The following is a 16,728-nucleotide window of genomic DNA, read 5'->3' on the forward strand; positions in this document are numbered from 1 at the left end:
TCACTCCAAACTCTTATTACTGAATTCACATATTCTATTACAAATATTTTAATAAATGTCTTCAAAAATCTACCCTCCGCGGCGTGGCCAAGATGAGCACTGACTAGCAACAGTTTTATCTATCTCTGCCACTCTGACTATTTCTGACAGGATTTACTATTTCTAAACAATCCTATTCATTTTATTTATTCACCATTTGAATTCCTGGAACATTTTCAAGGATTGTTTCAAAAAATTATATAATTAGTATATTGAAATTTTCCTGTCAAAACATCTCTGTGAAATATATCCCATTTTCACAGACTGGAAGATAAGTCATTCCAAGGCTAATTCTATGGACACTTCTCTTAAAATATAAATTTTATCCTTGGCAACTAATATACAAGAAATATCGTTGAAACTGGACAGGGTGGATACAAAAATAAATGTTTTTAAAGAGAAATGCTCAAGACAAATGGATTTAATACACAAAGAACTATAACTACAGAAATCTCAGATCTCTGACATTGAACATTCTCTTAATGATGTAGATGGAAGACTACGGGAGGGAGAGAATAATACTGATTTTTTATTAAAACAAAATACAGCACTTCAAAATAAACTAGAGGATCTAGAGAACAGATCTCCTCATCAGCATAATCCAACACCTAACAACCATACTTCTATCTGGAGATATACACCCTAACCCAGGCCCAGACACCACTTCCCCTACATCTAAATCCATCCTATTAGCTTCTCTAAATGCCCAAAGCATAGCTAACAAAATCCCCAGCCTCCATGCCTGGCTTCTCCACTACAAACCTGAAATCTTAGCTATCTCTGAAACCTGGTTAAAACCTCATATAAAAGATGCTGAAATAGTACCACCAAACTACTCTATCATCAGAAAAGACAGGGCCCACAAAAAGGGTGGTGGGGTAGCTCTACTCTACTCATCCACCCTATCCATTGCTCCCTATAACAAACCCATTCCTCACTTCTCCAATGCAGAATTAGTACTAGCTCTATTTCAATTAAATAAACACAAACACATTTGCATAGCCTCACTTTACATCCCCCCTGGAGACAATATCTCAGTACTCGAAGATATCCTATCCTGGCTTTCTACCAATATCAGTAATGAAACTATTATCATGGGAGACACAAATTTTAATTGGTCTTCCATTCATTCCCCTACACACACCCTAAACATCAACCTATATAAGTACTCTCAGCTCATCAATCTCACTACTAGGCCCTCTAAAGACGTCTCCAGTGGCAGTATCCCAGACTGGATCTTAGTCTCTCACCCCCACTACTATACTGATAGTGGAACTCTTCTTGATTCCCTCAGTGACCACCTTCCCATTTTCACCAGACGTCTTCCATCTCCATTACAAGTAACTCATAATTACATCAGCACTCGCTACTTAAAAAACTTCAACCCAATAACCTTCTCAGACTCCCTAAATCAATAAATTGGAACCCCTAAAAACTCTACCCCTGGATAATGCTGTTGCACACTTCAATACAACTTTCCTAAAACTGCTGGATAGTTTTTCCCCCATAAAAACCAAAAGAATAAGAAACAATATCGCCCCCTGGCTAACAAAAAACACACTAACTGCCATGCGACTTAGAGACAAAACCTGGGCACATTACCAAAGAAACAAAACCTCCCACCACCCTTAATGAATTCAAAACACTTTGCAATACCGTTAAAAAGCTTATCACAGCAGATTGACAGAATTACTTCTCCTTACTCCAAAACAACCACAAAACCAATCCTCAAAAATTCTGGAAAGGCATCACTACCCTCCTAAAACCTGGCTCAGCAGAAAACCCAAGCCCAGACCCAAATGCTCTAGATATAGATCTGGCTACCCAATTCAACTCTTTTTTCATAGAGTCTATTTCCAAACTAACCTCATCCTTCTCTAATAACACCTCACCCCCTACTTCTGCATCCTCCCTATTGTCACCACCTTCATCTCCAGTCTCTCAACTCCCACCATTCTCCGTAAAACCCATTCCTACTTCTACCATAAGAAAACTCCTGCAAAAGCTAAAACCATGCTCCAATGCCCCCGATAACATTCCCTCATCCTTCCTCAGCATAGCTGCCGAAGCCATTTCCTTCCCCATCAGCATCCTAATCAGTCGCACTATCCAAGAACTCAATGCATCAAAAACCAAACTTATGGTATTTACCCCCTCAAAAACCAACACCACTGATAGAAAACTATTCTCCATCACTAGCCAGAATAACACACCTCTTGAACTGGTATCTGAAACCAAACTACTAGGAGTCCAGATTGATGACCAGCTTAAATTCAATAGCCACTTACAACTAAACATAAAAAAAAACACCAAAAACTTGGCATGCTCTACCGACACAATCGATTCCTCACTACATCTACTAAGCTTACTCTCGCTACTACATTTCTCATCCCTTCCCTCCTTTATGGTGCCCCTCTGCTAACAAACCTACAATCATCTCTCAAAACAAAACTGTCCTCTTGTTATAATAAAATTGCCAAATTTGCCACTAGCCACAAATCATCTACCCATCACTGTGCATCTTTCCACAAACTTAACTGGCTAGAGCTTCCCAACTATCTCTCCTATACTCAGCTCACTTTTGCTCACAAACTAATTTTTCATCCCTCCCCCTGTCCCTCTCTCAGCTCTACCTTTAAAATGCACCTGCCACAAAGACTACTAAGATCTAATAACCAAAACCTAATAGAGCTGTACAAACCCCTTCACTCTCCAGGACAAAACCTCCTGTCCTTTGCCCTGGCATGCCTATGGAACTCCCTTCCTCCCTCCATCCGTATCACCACCAACCTCCCTGCTTTTAAAAAATCACTGCACTCACATCTAACATCCTCATGGGAATGCTCCTGCTCCCACCCCTCATGGCCTATTCTCCACTTCCTACAGGCAACTATATCATATATTACCAGACACCAAATAATAAGCCAACTGTAATGACATCTTATAATTCTCTAATCCTACTATTCCACTCAAGAAACTATATATTTACTACAGCAATGCTTTAATTTTCTACAAAATTTAACCTAAAAATTTTTATTGCACCTGCTTAAATCTTGGTTTTCTACAAAATGAAACCTAAAATTGCATTGTAACTGCTTAATCTTTGTTTTGTCTTGAACCCACAAATGACTGAAATTGTAAACTGCTGTAATCTTTTTGTTACCACTGTTTTAAAGCTTTGTCGTTAACCTACAAATGATTAAAATTGTAAACTGCTGTAATCCTTTTATAACCTTTGTTTTGGAGCTTTTCTCCCCAGGACTCCATTGAAAACGGGTTCTTATTGGCCCAATGGACTATCCTGGTAAACCAACTGCAAATAAATAAATAAATAAAATAAATAAATAAAATATATCTTGTAGAAATAACCTGAGGATATTTGGTTTTCCAGAAAACATAGCAGCAATAATATGTTGAGTTTTTTAACTTCATGTGTTTTAGAACTCCCTTAAGCACTTTCATATGGAATTGGAAGGGCTCATAGATCTCTTGTTACTTCTTTAAAAAAGCTCTCCCAGACCTGTAACAGTGAAATGTATGCCTTCACAAGACAAATAATTAATTTTAAAAAATGCTAGGGCTAATTCACTACAAAAATAAAAGAAAGTACCGTACCCTTTGACAATGACTATTCAAGTACTGTTATTTTCAAAATAAAAACCTTCCGGCCTCTAATCAAAGAATTAAAGAAAAAAAACAGATAAAGGTACACCTCTTATTTCCAGCCAGACTGAAACTATTTCTTAGTGATGGCATTAAAATATCTGATGACTTGGATTCCGCAGTTACATATATAAAACAAAATACTTGATAAACTAGAGGATATGGAATGGTCAAATATTTCTCTGAAAAGAATTGCAGAGAACAACAGTTGGAAGTCAACTGAAAAAAAGAAAAAACTAAAAGATAAATGTCTTATTCAGCAATATCTTTATTCACTTGTTTTAATGAAGAACTTGATATGTATTGAATAAACATACTTTGGACCACTTTGTTCTTGCAGTGATGAATGTGGAGGGGATGGATATGAGATTTTACCCGTCTATGTTTCTGGGTTACATAGTATGATAATATGGTTATCTAAGGGTTTATATCACAACTGCAAAAGCTAATAATGCCGAGCAGCATTACATTGAACATGAAACCGTGAATGCTGACAATAGCGAAGCCGCAGAACATCAAAATCTTACCCAGGGCAAGAATTCAGTGGGCCATTCTGTGGCTTCACTATTTCCTCCACTGTGGTGTGATCTTGGAGTTGGTATATTTAAGTAGGGAGTGTGTGGGGGGCACAGCCCCCCCATGTCGGGGTGAAGCCTCCCACATTAGGCATAGGTTTTTGGTGTGCTTGCGTTGTGTGTGTGTGTGTGTTTCTCTGAACAGCAAATTTTTTCCCAGGGAAAAAAATTTGCTGTTCTGAGCTTTCGATTATATCACATTTTGAACTCCCAAGTTTGAGCATATGGTGTTCGATATTTTGGAAGTTCAATTATGTGTTATAGACCCATTATCTAAAAGTGATTTGAATTGCATTGAATAGACTCTGTGCTTTATTTTATATATACATGGACTCCTGAACTGTTTATCTTTTGAATTTAGAGATTTATTCTGTCCTATATACACTATGCATTTCTTTTGTGGATTGTTCATTATGATTCTGCTGTATTATGGGAAAAAAGGGGGCTTGTTTAACTCACTTTGCTATGATTTAACAGTTCACACACAAATTTCAGGGATATGCATAAAGCGCATGAGCCGCTTTTGAACATCTGAGGCTCTTGTTGAAGTAATTCCCACTTAATGACTAACCTTTTTAGCTTCAGGAATTATTTCTCATCTCTGGGTTTTTCTGCATCTTTGGACACCAGTGATCATTGCATCATCAGCAGGAAAAGGAAATCCGACCTTTGACCTTATCAAAAGGGAAGTAGATGAAACACTGAAACTCTACAAGTGTTTTACCTCTTACAGCTGTTAATTCTCCTTAAAAAAAAAGAAAAAAATGTATTTGTAGCAATTCCTGAGAATGTTTGACATCACATCCCAGAACATTTCACAGTAATTAGAACAGAATTTGGAATTTTATAGAATTAGCAATAAATATTCCACCCTTCAGTTCTAAAATGTGGCAGAAATTATGCTTCAGAAATGGGCATATTATAGATACCAGAACAAACAGTAGTAGGCTCACAAAATGTGACAGTCTCAAAGAAAACAATGGGAATTCGGGGTGGATAGGAAACAACAGTAGCGCCAGAGTGTTTCTGTGCAATAAGATGCTGTGTTCCCTCCCTTCCTTCCTGGTTTATGGAATGCAGCCGAGTCACAATCTGTTCTTTGCTGCAACTCAAGCAGTGTGAATGTAAAGCAAAACCACAGACTACTGGGCCAGTGAAGTAGTGTTAAGGGAGAACTCCACAGTAATTTATAACAATCCAATTCCAGGTGCCATTCATTTTACACCAAAACATAAGTTCACTTCTGTCTTGCCAGGTTCTTCAAAGCCTGAATATTTAGGAAGCAGAGCTTGGATATTCAGGGAACAGAACTTGATTCCAGTGGTATAAATTAGAACATGGTTTTAGTCACTGTTTCATTTTTCAGATACCAAATAAACAGTGCAACCCCATTTTTGATCAGTCAGGTCTTTAAAACAAAAGTGGCTTTATATACAATATCCACAATGGAGCATCAGACTGTAATGGTATAATTTCACTGAATTGGCTCCTCTCATATAAAATAGGTAAGGAATCAAACAACTGACTGGAAATATGTTACAGAGGTAGTCTTTGAATGTTGAATCTGCAATTATTTTTCATGATTCTTTAATCTTTTTTACTGCAGATTCTTTGTGTAAAGTAATAATAATACTGAATTATAATTGCTTGCACTTGCAAGTTATGTTAATTACATGTCACTGAGTTCAATTTAACTAACTAAACAGAACAGTTATAGGAATCAGTACAGTATTGTTACTAATGAGTATTTGATAGTTTTGGAAGGAGTTTTTAATATGTGTTAGCAAGTACAAACCTTAAATTTATGGTTCAGTACAAGTTTGGAGTCACACAGTATTAATTTTATTCTCTTAGACATTATTATTTATACATATTTAAATGTTATTGAAATGTTTTCTATTTCAGGGGTATAGAAAGTCAAGTTTACATGGCTAACTTGATATTAAGACAAATCTCTGCATACAACTTCTACGTTTGCTTTTTTGTTAGAGGTACCACATCAAACATACACACAGACATCAAGAACCACACTCATGTTTTATACTACTTGTGTTTTCTATAGATATTTTATTTCAATGTTATAATGATAAATACTTTATTGCAGTATTTATATAAGAGTTCTCATTTTTAAATCTGGTCACATGCATATAAACAAACTTTAGAGTAGAAGAATAAGACTTAATTGATCTAATTGTTCTATATTATTTAGCAGAAAGCATATTTTACTCTTGATAAATGCTGATAGAGATTAAATACCTTGTTTATTTTACACATACCTTATTGTAATAATACACATATAAATTTAATTTCCTGTGTTTAATTGGATTTACATAAGTTATTTAATAATAAGAAGAAATATAGTTTTAGGTGTTACTAGGCAATGATCTTCTGTAGTTAATTTGATTTTCTTGCAATAGCAATGTATATACTAGATATATTCAAAGTAACATAGATTAGTAACTATTATCATATAATATATTTTAAAGAAAAGCTTGATATCATAGAATTAGCAAAGATACTATTGCATTCTAACACAAAATGCAACAGGGGGATGAAAATGATCTTAAAAGGGAAGTTAATAGTAAAATTCTTTAAATTTTTTATACAAGTTCATGTGGTGCAAGTTTAACCTTCTCCTCTTGACTGTCTGTTCCAGTCTTGAGTGGAGACAGCTTAGCTTCCAGTTTGGCTGCATAATTGCATCGCAAGCATATGTTAGTGTTTTGTGGTAGGAGGAGAGGGTTGTCTGTGTACATGAGGCAGTTGTAACATTGCCTCAGGATACCCAGATTCACCAGCTGGACTGGAGAGTGCACCTGAAGTTGCCCTTTGGTCATGCCTGAATAGTAGGGTGAGCTGCTTAGTCGCTTGGTTGGTGAGGGGTGAATAAAGAGCCTTGCCCTGCTGGGCAATCAGTGTCAGGGTACATTAGTGCTTGTTATTATGTCTGAGCAAGTGCTGGGCTGTAAGATGCTTTTTGAGTGCTTAGGTTGAGAGATAGACTACTTTCATGGGAAAAACTGAAGAGGAGACTTAGTGGAGTGGGGAATAATTTAATCGTAGCTAACCAGCACTGCCCAGTGCTCAAAACCGTGCAAACGCAGTTTTTATAGTAGAGAAGTGAAAGAGATAGAAATTAGCCCAAAATGGCCAATAAACTACTACCTTCTGGCCTGGAACCACTCCTCCAGGGACAGATAGGTTGCTCAAAGCTCCCCTCTCTCACAGGTAAACAGAGAAACTTCCTTCTATCCAAGTAAGGTACGGGCAACTCAGAAACTAGTATCACAGGTCTGAATTCAGCACTAGCCTGAAAACTGGACTATACTAGTTTAGAAAGGTGGAAAACAAATACTCTTCAAGAGAAAATTGATAAACTTAAATTACAAAATCAAATAAACAAAACCAGCAAGACTGATGAAATAAATGCTTTGAACAGCAAATATTTAGAAATTTTGAATCATAAGACTAAGATTAGTCTTGAGAGATTTAAATTTGTAAAGTTCTCTACCAATCCTAAGGTGTTAAACAAATTGGCTATTAAAACCAAGAGGCTTTATAAGCTCTACTATATTAAAGAGATCTATTGAGTCAAAAAAGGAAGATAACAGAACTAGGTGATGTTTTAATGGAGTTTAAAGAATATTGCAATAAAATTAATCAGAGCCATATTTCATTAGATTCCAAAGATCTGGTAAGATCTTTTATTAAAAAGCACACTACAAATAAATTAACTGAACTACAAATTAATGGTTTAGATAAACCAAGCTCATTGTCAGAAATCAAATACCAAATTAACATCTTAAAACAAAATAAGGCTCCAGGAAATGATGAAAGTATACCAGAAATATATAAGATAATACCTAAAGAAGCTTCAACTTTATTACATAATGTCTTTTTACAATGTCAAGATTTAATTAATATACCTTCCTCATGGAAGTATACTCTTATATCTCCCATATTAAAGACTGACAAGGATCCCTCTAGATGCACTTCATGTAGACTAATCTCTCTATTAAATGTAGACTATAAAATATCTATGTCTATTTATGCTAACAGATTAAAGAAATTCCTCCCATTCTTAATTGCTAAAGATCAAACAGGTTTTACCTTGAATAGAAATACTTATGACAGTATCAAAAGTGTGATAACAGTAATAGATTATGTGTTTAACTCTAAGACTAATTTAACCCTTTTAAGTTTGGATATTAACTGCACTTTTGATTTGGTTAATTGGGACTCTTTTCTATACATTAGAAATGTTGAATTTTAAATAAATTCATACAACTCATAACACATCTTTATAAGGGAAGTCAGGCATATATAAAGACTGGTTCTTATATCTCTCAAAATATATTAATAAATAGAGGAACTAAACAAGGATGTCTTCTTTCTCCTTTCCTCTTTACTCTTATTATGGAATCTTTAGCCAATCATATAAGGATAATTTCCCACATAAAGGGCTTTAATCTGAATTTTAAAGTATCTTCTAATGTACAGCTATTTGCTGGCAATATCCTCCTTACTGTTAATGGAACAAATGAAACTTTACAAAACATCTTTAATGTTATGGAAGATTTTCAAAAAAAATCTGGTTTAAATTTTAATGATAATAACACAAGAATACTTTCCATAAACTCAAATATCAAACATTGAGATCAGAAATTTACAAAATACTTGGTTAAATCAGACTCTTTAACATATCTAGGAATTATACTAACCAAGAATATAAATGAAATAAATTCATATTATAACAATTGCATTTCTTCTATAACAAATCTAATAGACAAATTGAATCAATTACTATTCACAATGGACAAGAAACTTTCTAGTATTAAAATGATCATATTGCTCAAGATACTCTATATTATATAATCTGCATCATTAATGCCACCAAAAACATTGATAAGAGAATTTAATAAGTTAATTTTGAAATTTTTGTGGGCACCAAAAAACCTAGAGTAGCTCTTATACATCACATGAGAGATTGGTGTTTAGGAGGAATAGGGTTACCTGACATAGAATAATATTGTATTTCATCTGTAGTTAAGACTTTTTCTTTACTAACAAATGAATACTATTCAGCTAGATGGAAACAATTCCAAGAAGTCCTTTGCATGAAAGATCTAATTCCAACAAACATTTAGCATTGAATAATGCATTTATTTGGATTTAAAAAAATACTTTATGCTAAATTTTCAATCAATTGTCCTTATTATATGAAAAATGTATTTAAAAAATCTCTGAAGCCTTATATATAAAATATGAATTACAAATACTGGATATTTATTATTTTCCCTTTGCCTACACAAAAGATGTTATCCCTTCCTCCAACTTTTCTGTCATCACTCAACTTAAAGACAAGAATCTTATTTACTGGGATCAGCTTTTGGAAGGGGATAAATTAAATTCATTAAATTATATAATAATAAAATATGACTTAAACAAAAAATTATGGTTACAGCTCCAAGTATATAAACAATTCATAATAGATAAAATTAATCATATCTCACCGAGTTTAAAAATGCTATTACCTAAACTAATTAACTATTTAATCATGCTCAGCTAAAGAGACCAATTAAACAAGTGTAAACTTTCAAATATTTATAGAATAATTAACAAGGAAACAAGAACATTATCTGATAATTACTGGAATTACTTTACCTTAATCAATAACAACCCACCCTCTGACGATGATAAAAAAATAATTTTGGAATCATCCAGACAGACTATAACATCACTTAGATGGAGGATATATTCATGGAAATTCTACAACAGAGTTTTTTATACTCCTCAAAAGTTAGAATTTATCAGTAAAGTAAAGACACTCCCCAGGATTCATGAAGCCTCCGTGTAAGAGTTATAACTCTTACACGGAGGCTGCAGTTAAACAGAGTGATGTCAGCACGCTCTGCATATTCATGAGAGCATGCTGAATCACACATAAGTCTAACACGGTCCATGTAAGACAGTAGGGGGCGTGTCCGTAGGCTGAGCCCTGCAAGCGGACATGCCCCCAGAAGTGTAAAAGTGCCCAAAGTAAACACCCACAACAGAGTCCACGGAAATGTGAATAAACACAACACAACACATGCCCCCCCACAGCCTATGAACAGAAAATATATATAAATGAACATGTTATATATTTTTTTAAAATTGTAAAGATGTTTATCCGTGAGTCTTTCGTTTGCTTGGCGTGCCAAGCGCCAGCTAAAGTTAGCAGTCAGTGGGAAAGCATATAAGAACTAAATATGCAAAATAAGCCTGGAAGCAATAGCGTAGCGGTAGAGATGTTGGCTGAAGAACAGGCATTCATCGTTCGAGTCCCCACAACACCAAATTTTTTTTTTTCAAAATAAGCAGGAAACAAGTCCCTGACAAATATGTATACATAAAATCACATTTTATGTAAAATGTAATGAAATAGCCCATTTATATTGAAGAAATGTGAGGTAACAAAACAATAAAAAATGCCATATGTGCCCATAGCTGAGCTACAGTTTAACAGGGTGAGTGCATCTGCCCGTAGGTGAGCAGTGGTTTAACTGGTGAAAAATGAGTGCCCGTAGCTGAGCAGTGGTTTAACACGCTAAATCTATGTGCCCCTAACAGAGCTGAGCGTAATATGCACGCCGATAGCCAAATTAGGCTTAAACCAGCGTACCCCGTTTGCGCGGAGCTGTGCACCGCGCAAACAAGCTAACCGACGGGCAACGTAGAGCAAGCCGTATCAAAACTGCCTTTACACAGACACACCCCTCAGCATGTTTAGACAGTCATAAAAAATAAAAAGCAGTGGCCAGGTTTGAACCCGGGATACTATACACCACAGTCAAGGTACAGAACCACTAAGCCATGACAGCAGTACCTGTAAATGCAATAATAGCTAATATATAGGAATGAATACAAACTAGAGCATGACAATGCAGGTTTACTGAAGTTGATACAATTCCAAAATGGCCAATCACAGATATGTGTGGGAAAAACGGACTATATAAGCCCCATAGGCGGGAATACACAGCATAAATGATTGTAGAACTGACCTGCAGGCAGAATGACAGGAGTAGGAGAGGGTAGTGCTTCGAGCAGAGGTGGGGTGTTGAGGAGTCCAGGTACATGGTCTGGCTCCTAGTCCATCATCATGAGGCCCAACTCATGCAGGGCCAGGTCCTCTGGGGAGCATACAGGGCTGAGGCGTGGGACCGGTTGGCTCATGATCTCACCAGTGCCACAGGGATTCCAAGGACTGGTGAACAGGTCCATCACCAGCATGCGGACCTGAAGAGATGCAAGCAGGACCAACTGAACCTTTGGATCCAGGAGGCCCGGAAAACACCCAATGCCCCACTACTGAGTAAGTAACATTTAATTATGTATGTAAGAAATTAAACTAGCTGATATTATGGAGATGTGTATTCCAATATTACTTCATTTATATTACAGCTGCAGGTGTCCGTTCTGTGAACCGCAGAGCCTATGGCGCCACCAGGCAGGTCAGTAATCCACTACCAGTAACTGTAAAGAAATATAAAAGTATGACAGTCAGCAAAACAGTGCAGTGTAGTCAGTAAGGAATAGAATCTGCAAGTAACAGTGTGAAAGTGTATGCAAGTATTGCTTGATTACAAAAGTGTGTTTCAGCCTGTAAGTTTAACCTAAACATGAAACTGTCCAACATATATTCTGAAATAATAATGACCTGCCTGTAAGAAAATAGTACACAACCTGCAGCAGGCTGAAAAGTATAGCTGCAGAAGATGTGTGAAATATATCCCTGTGGAAATACTGAAACATGACAGAAGTGAGACTGCTGGAAAGGATTGTAACAACTACTGGTAAAACATGTCAATAAAGCCTAGAAGTACCATCCTGAATAGTAAAATGAAAGCAAGTGAGAGAGTGTGAGAAAGTGTCATGAATCCAGCAATACAGTAGTAATAACCCCTGAATAAAGTATACTGCAGTCAAGACAGAATGAAATGCATGTGAGATTCAAAACAAACAGAAAAGTCTGTTCAAAGTGTTGCTGCATCTGGAATGTGTATCCCAAAATCTGGATATAGGTTCATAGGTTCATAGGTTCATAGGTTCATACTAGGCTATCTGCCCAAGGGCATTTATAAGCCTAGCCCATAGTTATGTGGCTTTCGCCACCCCTTTAGTTTGGATAAAAACTATGCCAATTATTTTGCTGTGCCTCTGTCAAGCAGTGACACTGAAGTAATCCCTGGGGTATATATGCGATCTCCCATCCACTGGTCAAGATTCCTCTTGAACAAGGCCATTAAGGTGCTCTGCCTCACATGTACCGGGATTTTGTTCCACAGCATAGGGAGTCTCTGGGTGATGAATCTGTCCCTCCAGCACATTCTATTTATAACTGTGTCGAGGTTTAAGTCTCCCGCCCTTGTGGTTCTGAGGGATATAGATTTTTTGAGGTGAAGCATATTCATCAAATCTGGGTTTGACATGGCCTTATATGTCAGGCACAGGTCACCTCTGAGCAAGAGGTATGAGACTGAGTAGAGCTGGAGTTCTTTCAGTCTGGCAGCATAAGACATATTTTTGAGACCCTTTATCCTTTTGGTGAGGAACTTTTGGGGCCTTTCAAGCTGCAGCAGGTGTCGGGTCAGATACATTCCAAATGGGGCATTGTACTCAATCATAGGTCTAATGAGTGATGAGTACAGGGGGACAATGACCTCCCTTGATCTAGATGTGAACCCCTTCATGATCAGGTGGGCAATATAGAAGGTTTTCCTAACTACTTTAGCAACATGAGTGTCAAACGAGAGGCTACTGTCAACCTGGGTCCCCAGATCCCTGATGACTTCTTCTGTGCTCAGTGGATTGCCACCTATATGGTAGCTAGGGGTAACCTTGTTTTTCCCGAAAGGTATGACTATGCATTTCTTGGCGTTTAACTTTAGGCCATGGCTCTGGCACCAGTTATCCATTTCTGTGAGGCCCTTCTGAAGGATATCTGTGTCAGATGTGTTTTCGACTATGGCGCCCAGTTTGCAGTCATCTGCAAACTTTGTCAGCCATAACCCTCCTGTGTTTGCTTGTACTTCAGAGAAGTAGATGCCGAACAAGAGTGGACCCAGGACTGAGCCCTGTGGGACACCACTAGTGACAGGCTTTGAGTCTGATGTGGCTCCAGCAACTCTGACCCTGTGGGTTCTGTCACTTAGCCAGTTTGCAACCCATCTTGTGATGTATGGGTTTACATTTAAGCTGATGAGTTTTTCGATGATACCTGAGTGGGGTATTGTGTCGAAGGCCTTTGCCAGGTCGAGGTAGGCTGTGTGGACTGCCTTTCCCTCATCAATGGCCTTGGTGACTGTCTCGAAAAAGTCAACCAAGTTTAAGAGGCAGGATCTGCCTTTGACAAAGCCAAACTGGGTTGGATCCAAAGTCTGCAAGTTCCCTATGTCTTTATTTATGAGTTCCATTATGATCCTCTCCATGAATTTGCAGATAAGGTTTGTCAAGCTAATGGGGCGGTAATTTCCAGGGTCGGTGGAGGCACCGCCTTTATGAAGTGGGACCACAGTCGCGGTGCGCCACTCCTTGGGTACGTATCCTGAGGTGAGGCTAAGATTAAACAGCTGTCCTAATTGTGGGTTTAATTCCATGTTGAGTTCGTGAAGCACACAGCCGGGGACACCATCCGGTCCCATGGATGCTGTGTTTTTTGCCTTAGTGAGAGCAGTTCTCACCTGGGCATTGGAGATGTTTGGGGGGCTACAATCCTCTGGTATAGATATCTCACCTTTTGGGGGGGAGGGGGGGGAGAAGTTTGCACTGAACCTGTCAGCCAGTATGCTGGCAATGTGTGAAGGTTCAGTAATTTTCACATCATTTTGAACTAATTCTGAGCATATCTGGGAGTTTCCTCCTAGGTTTCTAACATAGCTAAAGAAGGCCTTATGATGATATGTTGCTCTCATTCTGCAATACGCAGATAGGATGATTGTCTGATATACCAAACATCCACACTTGTCTACAGCTATATAAAGCAAATGTAGCAGGATGATGTAGCTGAACAAAGCTAGATATGAATGTGTATGAAGAACCATAAAATGTATATTGATGTTGCAGTAACAATCCTATCACCAAGTTGAAATAGTTATCATATAGGAAACTGTAGTTAGAACAGTAGTGTGTATATAACTGTAGCTATTAGAAATGTACAGCATATGTATTGTTATTCGGTGTTAATATTACTTTCTTCACCCCACCCTATAACCACATATAACCCATTCCACGTGAAAATGGTATGTGCAATCACAATTAACACCCCTGGACGTTTGTCCTGTTGGGTCATATATATTTGCATGTCTGTTGATGCATCTGCCCTGTTCATACATCCACACCTGATGGCCTGTTACCATCAATTAACCCTGCATGTTGTTGGACTGTGTATTTCTGTTCAAATTATGCATGTGTTATGCACGCTGTTCAGTGGTGTGAATATCTGGGTGTTTGGTTAATGGGAATACTAATGCATGCTGTTACAACTAATTGTGAATGGTATTATATGGCACTAACCCAAACTGTCATGACATAATGCAAAACATAGTACGACAGGGAAGGCGGGTTCCAGCGGACCCACCTCTCCCACCTCAGCTGGCGAGTGCACCTGGCACTAGTGCCGAGTCCGGACCCTCCTCCGGTGGCCTTGTGCCACCTGCGGGTGGTAGCGCTGCAGGGGATGGGGCTCACCCCCCTCTGCAAGTGTGGCCGGAGGAGGACCACCACTCACCCTCCGTAGCGTCTGGACTGTGGTGCGTAGGGAGATTCGGGAGTCTGTTATCGAGCCCCTACGCCAGCTCGAGGCACGGGTGGTGCAACTAATGGGCATGCCTGTAGCCCCGCCTACACAGCCCCAGCACAGCCCTGTCCTGGGCAGTGAAGGAACAGTGGCAACTGCGTATGGGTGGGGATATCAGTTCCACTGTTGCCATCTGTGGGCTCATGGGCTCTGGATATCCAAACCTCCATCCCCGTCAATTGTGTAACCCCCCTACACATGTCATACACCGCCCCTGTATGCATCTTGTTTGTCTTGTCTGTTTACCTACCCAACCTACCTCCCCAGCTGTACCGACTTCCTTCACCTGACATACCACTCTCACCTGAAAAAGAAAAAAGAAAAAGGGCACTCTGTACCCACAAAAAAATTACGCCCCATACATAGCTTCCCATTCCGCACACATGTCTACTGGACATGGAACCTAGCAATTACAATTGGCTGTACAACAAGTATTATTGTTGTCCTGACACCTCTCTCAGGGGTGGAAGGTTTCAAATGTCACACCAAATTACATACATATGCACAGCTGTTGCTGATGAAGAAATGGGCAGCTATGGGCCTTACCTACATCTCTCCTGCACATCCCAAGCTTGTTTCCCTCCTGTCTTACCCTCTTTGTGACCCCTTTTTCACCACTTTCCTGTCTCCCCATTTTCTTTTCTTTCAAAGAAAATAGCGCGGGTGTGTGCAAGAGTAAGCACATTTAAGCGGTTGTAAGCGGGTGTGTGCTTGTGTGCACGGAGCTTACCGCCAGTGCGCATGCGTGAGCTCCACGCAAACCAGTGCTAACCCGGTTACAACTGCTTAAAAGTGCCTTCGTCACTTTGATTGACAGGTCCTGTACTCAGTTCAAAAGCAAAATAAAATCCCACTGTGAGTCCCAAACCCAGGAAACAATAGTCTGCATGACTTACCACTAAGCCATGACTCTTATACAACAACATTGTGCTAAAATAAATATATCATGTAATAGTAGGAATGAATGTAAAGGGAATATAGATGTGTAGTACACAAAGCATGCCATTTAGAATTACTATCAAAACTAGTGGATTTCCATAATAGTAGTGTGTGAACAGAAACACCCATGCTAGTTGGAAGCTAGTAGGTAATAATGTCACTATAGCACCTTGCAAGCCACACACATACTCACAGCAGGATAAGCACTGCCCATACCCCACAACCTCTTACAGGAACACAGCTGGACCAAGTAATAAAATATGTGGAGCAAAGGCCCAAAACCAGGGACACATTACAAATAATGTTACAACAAACGCAGACAGTTCAGAGAGTAACAGGGTCTGCACTTTGTGGGATGTTTGGAAGGATATGCAGTCTGAAACTTGAATGTTTGTCACCATATTCTGACTTGAGCCCACAGTGACTTGCCAGAAAAAGGTGTGCATGAGATATTGACCAAAATATGAGGCAGAAATGTGGACAACCTGCAAATATCTGTACACATGACAGGTCTGACACCACCAAATTTGAATAGTTAAGAGCCTAGACATAGCAACAGTGAATGACTTACAGGGATGCCCCACAGACCCCATGTGAAATGTACAAACAGTAGGCAGAAAGGTGTAACACATGCAATGGTAACTATGGAGTCCTGAAAGTATTCATCACTTGCAT

This window comes from Protopterus annectens, chromosome 1.part1, assembly GCF_019279795.1.
Source record: "Protopterus annectens isolate FY-2018-M chromosome 1.part1, PAN1.0, whole genome shotgun sequence".
Lineage (NCBI taxonomy): Eukaryota > Metazoa > Chordata > Ceratodontiformes > Protopteridae > Protopterus > Protopterus annectens.